This window comes from Lepisma saccharinum, chromosome 18, assembly GCF_977018435.1.
Source record: "Lepisma saccharinum chromosome 18, izLepSacc3.1, whole genome shotgun sequence".
NCBI lineage: Eukaryota > Metazoa > Arthropoda > Insecta > Zygentoma > Lepismatidae > Lepisma > Lepisma saccharinum.
In genome coordinates this window covers 56514831-56533540 of record NC_139246.1, presented here as the reverse complement: position 1 = coordinate 56533540, position 18710 = coordinate 56514831, and the positions used below count along the sequence as shown (strand labels likewise).

At 37.9% G+C, this 18710-nt stretch overlaps 1 protein-coding gene across 1 annotated transcript in view; it reads right to left on the bottom strand.

Annotated features, from left to right (window-relative positions):
* Positions 1 to 18710, bottom strand: part of LOC146002117 (larval cuticle protein A2B-like) — a 57518-nt gene that overhangs the window by 22978 nt on the left and 15830 nt on the right. The window lies entirely within an intron of this gene.

The following is an 18710-nucleotide window of genomic DNA, read 5'->3' as shown; positions in this document are numbered from 1 at the left end:
ATATGGCCTACATAGGAAGATATCCTCAAAGACAAGCGTAAATCTGACATTTGTTAGTCTTATGTTCACGTTAAGTGTGTGGGACATGCTAAGGATCATAAAAGGCCGTTCATTTGCTCAGATTGGGATATGTAATCCACAGTTTTCTGGTGTCTAATTGTGACACGTCCCTTCCATGTTTATTGGTTTGTAAACGATGTTATTTCTTTGTATAATCTCATAGTATGTCATTATGGAAAGAAATCACTTTGTCAATGTGCTTATGTACCTATAAAAGTAACATTGCGCTGTTTGCTCTAAAATGTCTGTTGCATTTTTTGGCGTGAAAGAACAAAATATATCACTAGGACATACATATGTAGGCTACCCAATATAGTCTAAACGTTACTTTTCAATAAAATCTTGACTGCGGCAATATTATTATTTGAAACTGGATCCAATTTTCAGTAAACGCCCAGAAATGTTTCCTCTTTTGAATCCTGCTAGTGGTTTTAACTTTCTGACTTTGTACACAATTAGAAACAATAGCAAACCTTAGGTAGGCCATATTGGGTTCAGGTGCCTTATGTGTCTTCTCCGGATGCTAAGGTGAAATATTTTTTTGTGGAATCCTATAAGGCAAGGCAACTAGACTTCGTTGTATGCTACCTTCAGAACATCCACGCTTCATTGCAATTTGTCTTTTCTAATTATACACGTGCTTTGGCGATTTCTTCTTTCATTTGAAACATGGTAGAGGAACTAGAAATAAGTCATTGTTTAATTAGAGAAAGTGTCTATATATGCATGTAGAGAGTGGAAAATAAAGTTACTTATTCAAGCAACGCTGACTCCATCATTTAGTAGTTGAAATAATATAAATATGTGAAGACTTTACATTATGCAAAAGAAACATACATAAATCACATATAAACTTCATATATTTGTTGTATTTTAATGAATGATCACCAACTGAGTGTATGCAATTTGCTAGAAAATATCCAGTAGAAATTAACTGGTAAAGTTGCTCATAGTTACTCTTCAAGTTGCAGTAATTGTGAGTTACTTTTAAAGTAAGTGCGTCCTCCTCCGTGGCCGTCTGAGGTCAGTCTCTGGGTTCTCGGCCTGTGTATAGGATCGGTGGCAACCCACCATCGTGAGGAAATTAGGGTGCTACGGGTGAGTAGCGTCACCCGGTCATAAACATCTGCTCTAACGACGTGCTGACCCCACGTCACCCCGTTACCGGTAGAAGAACTCCACACCTCTAGGTAGGATTGTGGGAGGGAGACTTGCAGTCGGGAGATAGGCCAAGGTCCTTAGGGCTGTAGAGCGGCGGGTTGTTATTAAAGTAACTGCTTTACTTTTTGAACCAAATAATTGTAACTCAGTTAGTTACTTTTAAAAAGTAACTTTCCAAACACTGCAAACCAATTGACACAATTTACAGTCCATTTGAGAAGCTAATACGTTTAGGGCGTTTTGGTTTTAACAGTGTCACATAACAGTCGATCACTGTAGCCTCAGTCTCATTACAGTTCATGTTCGCATGAACATGGATATTAATTCTTGTGAGACTATGGTTTCTATGAAGGAAATTGTTCAACAACATGGAATGGAATATAAAATTGTTAATAATCTTCAACTTTTCAGAGAAATTGTAAAGGTAGAGCTTCCTTAAATCTCTTAGATCTTATGTATAGATTCAGATGAACATGTTGTATGAGGCGAATCATTACTTGATCCTTTTTTATTTTATATCATTAATTAATTAATGTAATTGGATCGGTCGGGGTTTAGTGTCATATGTTTGGTAATGTTGTGGATGTCTATGTATTCCTGTACGTATGTATTCTTGGCCGTTGGGGTAGCTAGATGTGTCGCTGGACAGCCGACCAGCGGAAAGTTTCGAGTAACGATTAGGTGAGTAGCGGGGCCTATATAAAGGAGAGGAAGGGAGCAGTCGGCCTCAGATATTTGAGTGCAATACGGCGAGGTAAAGAGGTGTCTTTTCTGTATGGGGCGAAACGAAGAATTTTCTTGATAATATGAATCGGCGGGGACACTAACTTCTTTTCTTCATTTAATTACACACACTTGATCAATTTCCCATGAATTCAATAATTCATCTCATGTGGGAAACCGGGTACACACGTACACATACCATCAGCCAACTTTTTTGGTACTGAAGGGTCATTTTTTTTACTCATGGAGCCAGTGGCTGCACGAGTTCACACACTCTCTTCGAGAAGGGGGGACAGGGTACACTGAAATGTAGATTTTGCGAATGACGGCCAAGAATTAACTTATGTAAATATAATATGAATAAACCCAAATATATCTAAAAGGAAATGGGCGTTAAGTTATAATTTGAAGAAGTACGTGTCTATTGCCTAAACTAGCATCCACAGAACTTCAGGTACTGCAACTTTTGAACCTCGGGACAAGGATTCAAAAATGTATGGTTGTGTATATTGTGTGTGTTGCTGAAAATCGCCTTAAAAGCACAAACTATACCTATACAATGTTTATGTAAAATCTATTTCAACACAAAGCAACGTACGCGTATGTATTGTTTCTTGCAACCAGATTACAATTCACAAGCCTCCCATCTGACCAAGCTTTATATTTGAGGAATCTAATCTTTGTGATAAACAACAGACTATACTCTTTGTTGTACACAGGGCCGGATTAAGGTGGGTGCTATTGATGCTGCAGCATTAGGCCCATTCCTGAAATAGGCCCAGATGAAAACAAACGAGAATTTTCCGAAAGCTGAACAGTTTTCGTTTGCTATATTAACCTGAAAATAAATCTTAGAATGAAATTTGGAGCCCCAATTTCGGACGCCTAGACACAGCGTTACTTATTATACAGTTACTATTATTCGTTGCGCTGTGACGTAACTATATCGTCGTTGTGTTTATTGTTCACAGAAGATTACAAGCATCAGGCCCAATTTCGTCTTAATCCGGCCCTGGAATTTAAAGGGACAGTTTGTGATATAACCTAACTCACTGTACAATTTGTATTATTAAGCTATGGTGTAAATTTACTATATTATATTGTATGACACTGTCTATTACAACTTGAGGTTGTAACGACAATAAATCATTCTATTCTATTCTGTTCTTCTTGCTTGTGATTATACATAATATATCATGCTCGATCTCAACATACTTTCTGGCAAATCTTGCTTTAAAATAATAATTATTATAAAATTTTTTACACGTGCAGCATTCGAAACTTTCTTTAGACTTGAAACTTATTCTAGAGCACACGTACTTTCATTTGACGATGTACTTCAACTTCTTGTCGACAGGTGGCAACCGCTGCTCCTTTAGTATCATCACAAGTAACCTACTTTCCTCTGAAGAATTTCTCTCCATTCAAGATTGTACTTGAATGATCTTATTCTTTGTTCATACACAGTGAGTTTTTTTTGTACGTTTTTGTGAACAAAATAGCTTAATGTATTAATACACTCGTGTAACTTCACATATCAGTTAATTAATTTAGTAATAGAAGTCCATAAACGTCGACCGAGATTTGCATTATAACACAATAATAATCGGCGAAATAATCTGATACACTCCATTGTTTTTGTTGCTGGAACTGAAGCGATATCAGTTGGTTATTGATATCTAGTATTTTTTTTTCGTTTGATTGAAATGATTCTTCTATCAAATAACGAAACTGAACTCAGTGCTTTGACAATAGCAGTTTATTTCACTTTGATATCTGCCATATCCTCTAGGGATCAGACTTAATTTTCCGGAAATTTAAGTTGGCTACGGCGCTTAAGTGTGTTTGATGTATTGAAAACAATATATAATTTAGCCGTACATAAGACAGCTTGTAAATTATAAACTGTTTTCTGTACATTAAAAACACGCTCATAATTTATACGCCAAATTAGTTTCTATTGGCACTTGCGAACCAAATTATTATCGCCTTCGCCATTGGTTGCCATCGGTCAGGAGTTCCATTCCCGGAGGGAGCCCCATAAATTTCGGCGTTGACCCAGTATGAGGACAATCGGCGAGCTACTTGAAGTAGAAGCATCGGACTTCTGTCTTGAAAGCAAGAAATCAGCGGCGATGGGACTTCAGGCGCTGACCGCCCGTCACACAATGAAAAATAAACTGTCCTGGCCCTTGAGGCTGTTGCGATTATATACTGTATACATATAATACCCGATGGAGGCACATAATGGTTCGGATCTCACTAAACTGTAGATAAGATTCCCTATCAGTCTATATGTTCATAAAGTGAACTTAAATCTTAATTAAACTCGAATGAAGTGTTGGAAAGAGTCATCTAAAATGACGTATAGGCTATATGAACGACAAGAGGGCATTTCAATGATTTGAACAAGATCTAACATGAACAGCGAAGTTTGGAATCATAGGAATATCTTCATGAAATAAAACAAAAAAGTAATTGCTAGTTATTAATTTTTATGAATACTTGCAAAGGGCACAGGTGAAAATGGCGCTGAATTGAATAGAATTCCGCCCTTCTCAAGAGCTTCTGGTAAAACGATCCTAAGGAAATATGATCAGGTGTGCACTGTCCCTCGATATGAATTTCTTAGTGTGTTATTTGAATACCTGTACAAAAAAGGGAAATGCATTCACAAAAGTTTTAAAACTCGTAATAATATCACAACTATACCTGCAGCTCGCCATGTTTTCAATTTCGGCAGCTCTTCCCCGATGGCGCAGTGGTAGCGTCATCGCCTTGTAATCAAGGGGTCTAGGGTGGAGGCACATATTGGTTCGGCTCCTACTTTAAACTGTAGTTCAAGTCCCGATTAGCCTTACTGTGCATAAAGTGGACTTAAAACACCAATTCAATCAATCAATCAATTTCGGCCGGTAGTGTGCAAACGGAATGGATGTTTTCTTGTGTTAGTGTAAACTATGGTTGAACTTATAATAATAATATAAATAATAATTATTATTAGCCTATCATTATTATTGATTTTCAAAGTTTTGTAAATAAATAATTTCCATTAATTTCGCTTTCTTTTAATGGAAATATATAAGCTGCGGCAATTTATATCAGGGGAGACAAGTGAACATTTCGGTGGGCTAATGCCCCACCCCCTCCACGCATTTCTAGCGAGCTTGAATTTTAGCGTTTAAATTAGGCAAATTTCGGTGTTATATTTCTATTTTTTGGCGTTATTTTCCTCAAAATTCACATTTTTAACAATCAAGCTGTACCATGCTTTCAAATCACTGATAATAGCAAACTTGTTCTCGTGCCACGGGGCACGGGCCACCTGGATTTTGATTCAAAATCGCTGTTTTACCTTGGCTAACATGTTTTAGGGAAGTACTCAAAATGGTGTTTATTTCAACCTCGTGCATACACAACAGCACTCACTGCACCGACCACTTTTGGTACTCCACACATGGACATGGGCCACAATCAATTGACAACTCTCACTGCGTCATAGCACATGCACGGTGTCCTCACCTCTTCCTGACAGTGTTGCCATTTGTAAATTTATAACACCTTTTTTTTCAAAATTGCGTATTAAACACATTTTTCTTTCATATATAGACTTAAAATTGCATCTTTACTGTGCTCTTAAACTACTATGCTAATTTGTATGTCTCATGTCCATGCCTATTCTTGACTCATTCTTTGAATAATATTACTTTGATGAATTTATTTTCTATTATTTCTCGCACAAAAATACCGATGTTCAAGGGCCTCCCCGATGGTGCAGTGGTAGCGTCGTCGCCTTGTAATCAAGGGGACTCGGGTTCGATACCCGGTGGAGGCACATACTGGTTCGTATCTGACATTAACCTATAGGTCCAGTCCCGATTAGCCTTACTGTGCATAAAGTGGACTAAACACCAAACCAATCAATCAACTACACTGTAAACTAGAGCTCCGAATAAGTAATGATTATGTAAGAATTACTGCGTCATCTGCCTAGAAGTAAATGTGTGTGATGTGAAACTAACGAATCACACCTCGCCTTGGTCTAGCTTTTATGATAGAACTTACCATTAGAAATTTGCTATTAAAATTCACTCTTCGCCGTATAGTTAGGCAACATTCTTTTATCATATTAACCACAGTCAAACTACGCAATTTTGTCTGTGAGGATCATCTTATGTGCTGAAAATAATCTTCAATGCTGAAATGTTAGTTTGCAAGGCGTGAATGCCACAAAGCACCGAAGTGACGCGAAAGTGAGCAAGACCACACAGATCAGACCGCTTTGGATTGTACAGGTAACAGTGGCACCAGACATTTTCCTTTGTTTAGAGCTTTGAAAAATCACCATGGACTTGGAGGAAGGGAAATCGACAGAGAGTGTGTTTCAAACATGTTCGTCATTGAATTCTTTCGTGATCAAACAAAGCAAATGCGTCTGTGTGACATAAAAATCATGCAAAAACCTTTAAGAATATATGAAATCTTAAGAAAATGCTTTATTTACGTGCATAAACCTAAAATAGGTTCTAACAAGCAAAATAGTGTTTTTTAGGCACTATAAAATTTCATCAGTTTTTGCGTTTTTTAACGAAACGCTGACATAACTTATTATACCTTACATACCTGTAAAGGAAAAAAAATGGTTAAAAACGTAAAATCCAAGGTTTGCTGATAACATATGCTGATTGATTGAGTCGGTGTTTTAAGTCCACTTTATTCACAGTAAGTCTAATCGGGACTAGACCTACAGTTTAAAGTAGGATCCGAACCACTATGTACCTCCACCGGGTATCGAACCCGGGATACCTTGATTACAATTCGATGACGCTACCACTGCGCCATCGGTGAGGCTTGACCCTACCATGGAAATGTTTGTTGAGTGTATTAAAAAATATATAATAACTGCAGCAACTTTTCTCCCAGTGAAAATGAAACATTCTGGACGTACTGTATAATTGCAACTTTAAAAAATTTAGAGTTTTGTAACTGAATTTTGGCATTTTTTTTAATGATAGTTTGCAAAATCTCAGCCGCCATGTTTATTTACAGTTTAATGATAATGACACTATTTACGATTTAACATGGTTAGTTTTTGTACTGTTATACACTTAATGTTTGCTATTTTTGCCTATAAAATTTATTGAATTTTAAATCAAGAAAAATTAAAGTGTATTTACAGTGTACATATTATATTTCCATTTGTATGAGTTTCACCCCATCAGTACATAGATATATTTTGTTTTCTTTCTTAGAGTCTATAAACACAATTAAATTATTAGAGATTAATGTACTTTCAACAAAAGTAATTCTCATCTACAAAACCCTTATGTACATTATTCTATATATTTTTTTTCTTTAAAGCAATTTAAATCAGTAGATACCTTATCGAAATCTTGATTGGAGAACATTGCAGACATTAGGATATGCTGACCACCTTATCTAGGAACAGAACATCGCGAATATGTCTCCTGTTTGAATCACTTGCAACATAGAAGCTATTCATTTTACACAACCGCAGATAAACATTTCAACACATCCGCGTGTGGTTATCAAAACTTCGTTAATATTATGACCAAGCCCACCACTGCGAGAACTTTTCTTGGGCTACCAGTTTTCAAAACTGCAGGAAGCCCATATCAAGAATTGGACGTCTGCTTCTGTATGCTAGGTGCACGCTTAGAGTGGTACATAAACCAGGACAGAAGCGGTTCTTCCGTAACAGTCAAAACTCCATTCTGTCAACGAAAAGCTTACATTGTAAATCCACAAAGAACACGACTAGTTCTCCATTAAACCAGAGAATAACTTCTGGCAATATTCAACCACGCTTTTTAAGCTGGCCCATTCGACAGGTTCGTCCAGCACATCGTCCTTTTATTTAGACATTACGGACGATTCAGATGTTGCCACTGTGTGGCGTTGCTGTCAGTAGCCAGTGAAAGTATACGGCCAGTAAGATATTCACAAACAGGTTTCTTCTTTTCATTCCTATCTTGCCTCCTTTTTACTCCTGCGTAAAGGAAAGAAGGTGGGGGAAAGAGGGGAAAGGAGGAGAAATGCTTTCCCAATCTAAACTAGTAAATCAACCGTGAAAACCCTGTTGCTTACAAGTGATATGTATGGGAAAAAGTGTCGAACCGGTTTCGCTGAAAGCGTTCGTGTGTACTTTCTGCCGATTGGTTCTTTTGTAAATGCCTTTTACTCGAATTAGTGAGCTTTTGCAGCTCTTAAGGGCTTGTTTAGAATGGAAGCCAGATTCGGATGTGGTAGTTTATTGGGTCATTTGACATACTTTATATCTCCCGTTAGATTAGCTGTTGGAATCAATGGTTTGTGATTAAAATGGATGAGAAAAGTGGCGAATAATTGGGTCAGACAAGGTGAACGTATCTAATTCTTAGGAATGATACTGGAAAATAAAACGCCCATGCTTTCCTCAGGACTCGAAACCAGGGCTCCTTGATTACAAGGTGACACCTGTATCACACTATCGAGCAGGATTCGAAATCGTTACCGTCCTCTTAAAAAGCTATCTCTATACAGGCACAAATGTACCCAGAATCAGTGCCGACGCCAGAAAGAAGGGAATCAGGGAGATAATTTTTCGAAGTTTTTTGCACTGCAAAAGTCGGAAATGGTTTGGAGAAGGCAGTTTCTATTCCAGAGAATGTGAAAAACAGTCACTTCCTGAATAAACATTATGTTATTACTACTTCAATCTAATGAAACGAATGTTGAGATTTCTAGCATGTAGTGTGTATAAATGATAGTTTCTGAAACAAACTGCTTCATCCAGTAACAGAGACAGAGATGAAAATATCAAATAGAGCCTGATAATCAAAATAAAAACGTAACTTATGCATGGGTATATTCTGATTTGTACAGTAGAACGCATAAGTATTACCAAGTATTTTGCCCATCACCATGTTTATTCTCTTTGAGTTACCCAATGAGAGCTTCAAGTATCGAAACAAAATGTTAATAAAACTGTACCAGCCTCCGTACCAGGATATGTAAAAATTAATTTCACTAAAAAACACGTTGTAAGAAAGGAAATTTAATGAAAAGGGCCGTGGACAATTTACCGTGCAATACTTCTGTGACCTTTGTGACGCAGTGGTAAGCAAAGATGGCTACGACGCCACGGTTCCGGGTTCGAATCTAGGCTTGGTCAAAGATGTTCTTCGTGAATGTTCCTTCAAAAATTCCATCATATCTTCATTCATTGCTATTAGCTAAAAGTGACAGAAATGCGAAGTAAAACAAGCCAAATCAATCAGAGCAATGCTTATGCAACCCAGTATACACTGCAGATAGCAATTGTTGTATTGTGAGTCTCATGTTCATTATACTTAACCAGATACTAAAAGTTTTTTCAGTCTTTACTATCAACATAGTGCTATAACTTAGCGTTTACAGATTCTAGAATAATCCTCTACTTTTGCCACAATGTAGACGTTCTAAAACACTCATAGCATTGCAATGAACTGTAAATGCAAATTTATAATTCATTTCCTCAGGAGAAATTCATCCCTTCGACTGGTTTAAGTCCCTAGTAAATATAGTTCCAATTAATGTACTTCTGTTGGACTATGTTTTATTCTTTTACTGTCTTGCGGGAAGATGTTGGAATAATATTTTCTCTGCCCTCTATATATTTTGTTTTATAATACTAAGTCATACCTTTTGGGAGGAACACTGCCTCTCCTGTTAAATCCAACAATGGCCCAATCAATCAATTATCTCCAGGTGAGGGGAAGGAGAGTTTACAGGATTCTTGTTTGGAAACCTGATGGTAAGAGACCTGTAGAAAGGCCGAGACAAAGATGGAGGGTTAACGTTGAGATGGACCTGAAGGAAGTCGGTAAAGATAGATAAGATTGGATTGATCTTGTCCAGGATAGGGACAGATGGAAGACTTGTGTTGCTGCAGCCATAAACCTTCGGGTTTAGGAAGGCTAGAGAGTTAGGTTAAAAGGAATAAGTGAGAAAAGTCTCGTCGTCGTAGGGCCAGTACGCCCCTGTAAGATATTGCTCTTCTCGGATCAGTTTCTAAGAAAATGACTCATTATGGTAAGAGTACTTCTTTAACAAGTTTAAAAAACAAAATTATCTTCAGACTCCTGTTTCTCTCTCTCCCCCTCCTTTTTTCTTGCAATCGGTCCACTTCGTGGTTGATTCTAAAGTACCTTGCAAGGTCACCAGATCAATAAAATGTTTTTTACTCTGCTACAAATTCGACGTGCTCTGTCTGACCTCTCGACTCGACCCAGAATTTCATTCAACACTGACGTAAGATTAGGGACAGGTGGGGGATAAGATTTATTGTTTACTTCTTCCACAAGATGGCACGAGCGAACCTGTTTTATGCTTTATGTGGTTTTAACATCAAGAAATATACACTGTTTTATAGTAACTGGTGTTCAAAGTGTATGAAATAGTCCCAAAATTCTGCTAAACAGCCCAGGCCTGTATAGTATCGGATATGTTTCCAGGTCACTATATTTTTCCCTCTTACTTATGGTTGTTTCTGTGCATTGCATTCTACAAATTAGGTTATATTGCTGAATAAATTTAGAATAGTATCAAACGATAGTTGAAGAATTGGCTCTTCGTGTTCGGATACTATAAACCTGCTCGAAAAGGTTTATAGTATCCGAACACGAAGAGCCAGAATAATTTGCCTATTCTTCAGCTCTCGTTTGTTACTATTCTAAATGACATTAAAGCTAACAAGATTTCTCGAAATATATTATATTTATGTCGATTAAATTGTTCCAAAAATTAAAATTAATTACGGCGCCCACCCAGCGTCGAATAACATGGGTACCTGGGGGAAACCCTGGGGGGTAAAGGCGGTCAGGGGCGTGATGCTGATCACATCACCCCCACTCACGACCGGATCAAGAAAGTGTGGGGCGTTACCCCCACACCCCCAGTACGCCTTCATGGCGTGGTGCTATGCACAGGGGCGCACTTTACCTTTTTTACCTTTTTTTTACGATTATAATTTGCTAATAAAACTTACAATTCTGTCTATCCATATAGACATTTATGCTGCTGTTTTCATTGAAAATTAGTAAATAAGTTAGATTTTCATTTCAAGTGTAATAAGAAATCATTGCGGGAACACAATAATTCAGACGTAACGGCGTTAGGAGCAGCAACCCACACAGTTGAACACATTAACAGCCTGAGTTGTAGGTTGCTTAAGCGTAGCAGTTACACGTCTTACCACTTGTAAAGGAAAATAGCTGGGGCATAAATGTCACTACACCTGCACGTCTCCTGATTTCTGCAAGACAACAAGATCCCTTTCAGACGTGACGGAAGATCAACAGTAGATACTGAATAGCGTATTGAAGGTGTTTAGTGCACTACCCGTCTACTATACAACGCTTCACTACGACAACCATAGTAAGCACATTTTGTGCGGTGTTTCATCCGTATCTTGTAAAGCTTCAATAACTTTGGAGCCAAGGATTACCTACTGTATCTGCTTCAAAGACAGCGATGAAAATGTATTATCTTCATTGTGTTCTTTATGGTCTGACACTACCACTGGCGTACGCAGAGAAGGGGGGCTCAAGGAGCTGCAGCCCTCCCCGAAACTTTTAGAAAATCAAATGAAGTTAGAAAAAAAGTTAAAATGACCCCCGATAACCAATTTTTCTTTAAATACTCGTAAAAAGAACGTTCAATATGGTAATTTCAGATCATATCTCATGTAAAGAACACTAACAATGGTGTATCGCCGAAATGGATTTATCGCGACGTATTCTATGTTCCAAAAAATATTTAATCTCACACAGATCAGGAAAGGTCAAATTCACGGTACTGAACACGCCTTCATATGGTACAATTTTGATTGTATTCAAATAATATTTGAGTGAGGTGGAAGTGTGTTTTGGATTTTCTTTGTAGATGTGAAAATCTTTAACTAGTAACAAATACACATGCTTTCGCTTACATTAAAGTTCACCTGACATGTCACCATAAAACACACGTTCTTAATAATCTAAATGACATGTGAGCGCATTAAATAGGACTACCTGTGAAAAGCCTGCAGCTACAGAAGCCGGCACAAGGACAGAACATTCCTAACGAGAGTTGGAGCTACGTTTTCGACGGTAGAGGGCAGCAGCAGCAGTGTTCCTGTTCTCAGTTTACAGCAGTTGCAGAAGCCATTCTCCCAGTGGCGTCTCGTGGCCTCAAATTTGGCCGGGGCTTATTTTTTTAAAGAATTTAAAATATAATGACAATTCACATGAATTACAAAAAATAGGTATTTTTTTCTTCTAGACTACAAAACTGGACTTACTTTTTTGAAAGAATTTAAAATGTAATGACAAATTACATGAATTACAAAAAAACGGGTATTTATCTTCTTCTAAACTACAAAACTGGACTTATTTTTTTAAAGAATTTAAAATATAATGACAATTCACATGATTACAAAAGAAACAGGTATTGTTGTGAAACATACCTTTCTACGAACGTTGACTCCTGTTCTTCTGCTCAGCAAATTTTGTTATTACTTTTACGTTGAAGCCCTCTATGTTTGAAATGTATTCTATCTCTATTGTAAGCAAGTGCCAAGGCATTTGGTCTGTCTTGTCCCATTGCATTTCTTAAGCAGGTTTTAATACGCTTCAATGTGCTGAAACATCGTTCAGATTCAGCTGTTGCCACTGGAGTTATTAAAACTATGTTTGTCATTTTTACTGTTTCTGAATGCAATCTACTGATAGAGTTTATGTTTTTCAACTCTTCACTACAATAAGGAACACGAAGTTCCCTCTTTAGTTTTCCCTCTTCTATGAAGGGATAATAAATCTGGGAAGATGCCTCTGTTTAAAGATTGTTTTTTTTCATTATGTCCTCGTAGAGCAAGTTCATGTCGACCACAGAATTTTAAGCAATCGATAATTCTATTTAATATATGCCTATTTTTCCGGACAAATTCATTGTGTCTTGTAATTGACAACCTATGTCCTTCATCAATTTGTGTTCGAACATCAACCCTGCCAAACTCACTGAAACATAGCGAATGAAAGCCACCAGAACACTACAGTACAACACATGAGATCGAACGCGACGCAACGGAAGTAGCCCCGAATCAGCACTCAAATCCATTGCACTCTCCCCTCCTCTCTCTGCTAGCATGTGACGTTCACTGTAGCGTAGGTGGGTGTAGGCCACACCTTCCTTTGCGACGTGCCCCGGAAAACGATAATTGACATCAATGCCGCTAGGAGCGCTGTCGTATCCATTGCAACAGACGATGAATTTACGTGGGTAAAAATCGCCTTTTAAAAGACTGTGTGATAGTTATGCGTTATGGTGATTGATATTCGAAATCTCTATATACTATACAGATAAAAATGGATGTATGTGTGTATGTTTGTTCCGGAATAACTCTCGAACGCCTCGAGCGATTTCAACCGAACTTGGAACATGTAATTATCACTTGCAATCTCGAAAGAAATACTGTGGGGGTAAGACACCCCTGGCACCCCTAGGGGTGGGGGTGGGAGGGGGTGACATGTAAAAATAATCGAAAACGACCAATATTAGTGTGGAATCCATAGTTTTCGGAGTCGCTAATATTAATAGTGACACTCCCAATGCCGTTCAATTTATTTATTCTTGCTTTTGGAGGTGGAACTAAAAATGTTGTTCATAAATTGTTGTTAAATTTATATTATAGTGAATTTGTAAAATATATTAATTTATAATTTGAATACTGTACTTATACTTTTAAATACCTGTAAGTAAAATTAGTTACATTTTACGCAATAGTTAGAAAGAAATAAAGAATGAAAGAAACCAGGGCAACCCCGGGCAATCAGCTAGTGTTTATATAAGGCCAAAAACTTTTATGCCATGAGCTGACTAAACTATATTGCAATATTTTTTTTCTAAACTTTAAACCCACTTAAATTATTATAATATAGCTTTAAATGTACACAAAATTTCATTAAATTTAGATGCTGGAATCGAGAAAAATTTCCTGTCACGATTTTGATTTTAGGAATTTCTTTTCTGATGTTCGAGTTAGTGAAGAATGGTCGGGAAGTTTCGAATGTTCTGTATCAAGTGATCAAGTGTCGAAAATTAAATTGGTAATATTAGTCTATTATTGCAGAATTGAGGAAATTATCACTTCAAGGAGAAAAAGTGTGTAGAATTCGAAATGTTTAATCTCAAATTCATGCATGTATGTTAGAAATTGTCAGTGCTGAAATAATAACAATAGCAACAGGCTTGGTTTGGTTCACTATACTTCGCATTTTCTGCCACTTTAAGCTAATTGCAAAGATGAGTAATGATATTATGAAATTGATGAAGAGATACACAAGGAACAACCATGCCCAAACCAGGATTCGAAGTCAGCGCTGTGCTAACCACTGTGTCACGGAGGTCGGCTATGGCAACAAGCATATTACGTACATACATAATAGTTATACACACACACACACACACACAAACTGGGGTGGCTGATTTCAAATGGAAAATGTTCCTGCAAGCTGAGGCTCAGGGTACCATCCAGCCTAACTGGGGCCAACCCTTTGCGGCAATTGCGACCGGAGCGTCATGCTGACCACACCACCTCCACAAACGGCCGAGATTGTGAATGTGTGTAGACCTACTTTCACATGTTCCCGTATGCCTTCATAGCATGTAGCAATATGAAAGTTTAGCTTTCCTGATTAGCCATACTGTGCACAAAGTGGACTCAAAACAACAATTCAATTCAATTCAATTTTCTTGTGTGTGTGTGTGTATGTGAGGGAAGAGTTACACACACACACCCAAACATACATGTATGTACTGTCAAAACTGCTATGGATATTTTTCTTCTGGGCGCGCTCCTGGTTACACTAATGTACCCTGGGGGTTGCTCTGTTGTGGAGAACTTCTCAGCAAGTGTTCTACATTCATTATGGGGCCTCCCTGATGACGTAGTGGTAACTTCGTCGCCTTGTAATCAAAGGTTCGATACCCTGTGGAGGCATATAGTGGTTTGGGTCCCACATTAAACTGTAGGTCCATTCCCAATTAGCCTATCTTTGCATAAAATAGGTCTTAAACCTTAAACAAACCAACATCCCTTATGCACGACCAATTTAGATATGAGAGGATACAACATGGAAGGGAGGGGGTCGCCAAAGGAAATAAAAATATACATGTATGTATATCAGGATTAACTGATAGAGAATGAGAGGGGGAATCAACGATTTTCAGTAAAGCGTTAATAACATTGCATATAATAGTTGTGAATCAGTACATATGGCGGATAGATGGCGCACATACTTTTACATAAAATATCAATTCATTTCTCTTAGTTGAAAATGCATATAGAGATGCATTTTGAACCAGAAAAAGTAATTTGACGTTTGAAGTAAAATTTATCTTTGCCAGGAAAAACTTTAAAGAATGAATTCTTGAAAATTGCAATAATAGTATCCCATCGTGACTTCCTTTTTTGAAATTGTAATTAACCTTCTTAGGCCTTTGTGATGAAATATGGTCTTCCAGTTTCTTCAGTTTATGACGGTGCTTAAACTTCTTCTAATTTTGAAATTGAAATAATAAACATCTTTAAGCAGCTCAAATTAGGCTTACCATACGTCCGGTCTGTTTTTTTTAGTGCTGTCCGGGGTGATGTCTGGGGTTTTGAGAATCTGAACATGAAAATAGCTACCGGTATTGAATATTCACGACCAGAATTTATGACCGGCAAGGATCGATCGATTATAAGGATCGATTACACTTTTTCTCTCTTCGAGATATCGAGTCTCGAGCAGTTCCGTTTCCGTACTTCCGTGAGCGTCTTGGTGGTCTTGCAAGCGTGTGAAGTAACTCGTCAACTCGTTTTTGATAATTATAACTATTTACAAGGGCTTTGCATTTGGCAATGGGCAAAAGAAAGTGTGTATTTAACGTTAACAAGAAAGTATTATCCCATAGCAGCACAAGGTTCCTTAGTTTGTTGTCTGCAATAGAAAGAATTCTTGCCATTTTTAATGGGCTAAGCTCATACTTCCTGTCTTGTGACAATTGCCCAAAATTATTTTTTGATTTTTTTGAAAATCCAGAAAGTGAATTGTATTTGAAATTTTTGTATGGTTCTCTACAGTTATTTAATAATGTATTTTTGAAATTGGAAGCTAATTCTACCACAGCAACGGAAGCATTTCAGACATATTCACAATTAATTTGTCAACTTCAGAAAAGAAAAACTCATAAATTTATACCATCTTCTGGCAAAGAATTGCTATACACTCTAAAAGAAAATAATGATGTTCAGGAACAAAAATCCTTCTCAAGCGTAGACAATTTTCATAATTCAAGTATCCAATACTTAGAGTTGTGGAGAAACAATAATAATAATTAATAACACTAATAAAAACTAAACCCACAGCGCTACAGCCCTTTGAAGGGCCTTGGCTTACCTACCGACTGCTGGTCTCCCTCCCACACTGTTCCTCCGTCACCTGTTATAGCGTGGAGGTCTTAGACCAGTATTGGGGTGACGGGTGATCAGTCCGACGAACCCCCAGCCGTTATTGTAGGTCTACTTGACCAGGTTACGCTCACTCACTCGGAGCTTCCCAATTTCCTCACGATGGTGGGTTGCCACCGGCCCTATACGTAGGCCGAATAAATTCCGACCAGAGCCGGATTCGAACCTACGCCGTCCCGCAGCGAACGATCCCAAGACGAGTGAACGCCTTAACCCGCTCGACTACGGAGGAGGACTAATGACACTAATAATGTTCCAATAAAATTTTAAGGCTTTTACGTAATTTCAATTTATTTTTGTAAAAGAAACTGGAATTCAGCAGTAATGAGTTGATCGCGAATATGTCCTGGGTTGGACACAAAAAAATATGGTAAGCCTAAGCTCAAATAGAAATCTCTAAGATAAATTTAAATAGAAGTTGGATGAAGCTTTGAACCTTAGTCTCTGGCATTCTACGTATGTCAGAATCACCAATTGCTATAACATTTTCCACTCTCCACTAATAGACTATTCTGTCCAAAAGAAGGAAGGTGTAAGAGTGCCCTTTTCAGAGAACCTTATGGTCTCAACCTCTTTTCAACGTAGTACACGTTTGGCTACTTTGGTTCAGACTAACGAGGCTGTGTCGATTGGACTAGCAGGTCGTATAATTCAATGTTGAACTTGTTTTGTATCCTGTTCATATTGATCTTGCTGCACGACAATGCGAAGTCGCATATGGCTAGGCGCAATGCAGCCCTTCTGAACAGGTTCGGTGGTACGATCATCCATCGTACAGCCCGGATCTCGCTCCCAGTGATTACCACCTGTTCTTGCATCTGATAAAGTTCCTGTCCGGTCAACATTTTCACAGCGACGAAGAAGTTCAGACGGCTGTCACACAGTGGTTCGGCGCACGTATACACAAGTTGTTTCATCAAGTTCAATCTATCGATTAACCAAAATTATTGGACGTGAAATAACGAAATCAATCAAACAATCAAATTCAACAAACGAAAAATGACTAATTTGCCGATTGCAGAACAAGAATAAAGAAAGAGGCTACTGTCACCGAAGGTTCTCAGTACGAAACATGGTTGTTCTTTTGTGAATGTCTTTCATCAATGTCTTTTAATTGTTATTTAGTCTTAACAAGACGAAGAACGTTTTAAAATAAGAACACAAATACAAATTAAGGTCACCGTGATGTGGAAGTGGTAATGTCATTACTCCTTCCTGTCGTCGGCATTAATATGGCTATAAAAATGTGCGACGTCCGGCCTCTACCAGGCCATCAACAGGCAAGAGAAATCTTTCCTACAGTTTGTATTTGATGTTTAGCAGTATATTGAAGGCTACCTTTTCCGTTTCGCCTAGTGGCTTATAAGCACAAGATTATCAGTTCTGACGTTTTAGGCGAAACGGGATACCAGTTCCTCAAAAAGTGACGTTCAGGTCATATATCAAATGATGTTGTGCTTAGCGAAACAGGAATAAACTACACGAAACGTTGCTTCCTCCTCTCAATAAAACATTCTCACCAGTTTTCTACATTACTGACCCTTGTAAACAAGCCCTTTAACCCTTAACTACTATGTTGATAATCTTGGAACTACTATGAAGGGGTCTGTCAGAGCGCTGTTTTCATTTGGTACTATGAACTAGCTGTTTTGCTATTTTCAATTTCTGAAGCGTTTGTTGTGACTAGATGTGGTTATAGAATACTATTATTGTTAAACAGTTTTCAATTATTATTATTATTATTATTTAGTTAGAGAAACGTTGCGAAATCTATGTGGAGAGGGAGATGATTAGTCAAGAATTGCAACAATGGCTTCTTTATTTTTTTAATATTCCCAATTTTTAAAATGTCTACATTTTTACGTTGTCAGAAGATTTTTTATTATTGATTTGCTATATTTTTACTTCGGTTCTGTGCCACGTTTGGTTAATTTGCGAAGATGTGGATGAGTGATGATATGATGAAATTGGTGAATGGACATTCACAAACAACCAAGCCCGACCGGATTCGAACCCGGGACCCTTGGCGTCGCAGCGCGTGGTGCTAACCACTCGGCCACAGGGTCGGGCACAGGGTGTTTGAAATGGTTTGATTGATTGAGTTGGTGTTTTAAGTCCACTTTATGCACAGTGAGGCTAATTGGTACTGGACCTACAGTTTAAAGTGGAATCCAAACGACTACGTGCCTCCACCGGGTATCGAACCCGGGGCCCTTTGATTATAACGCGACGACCT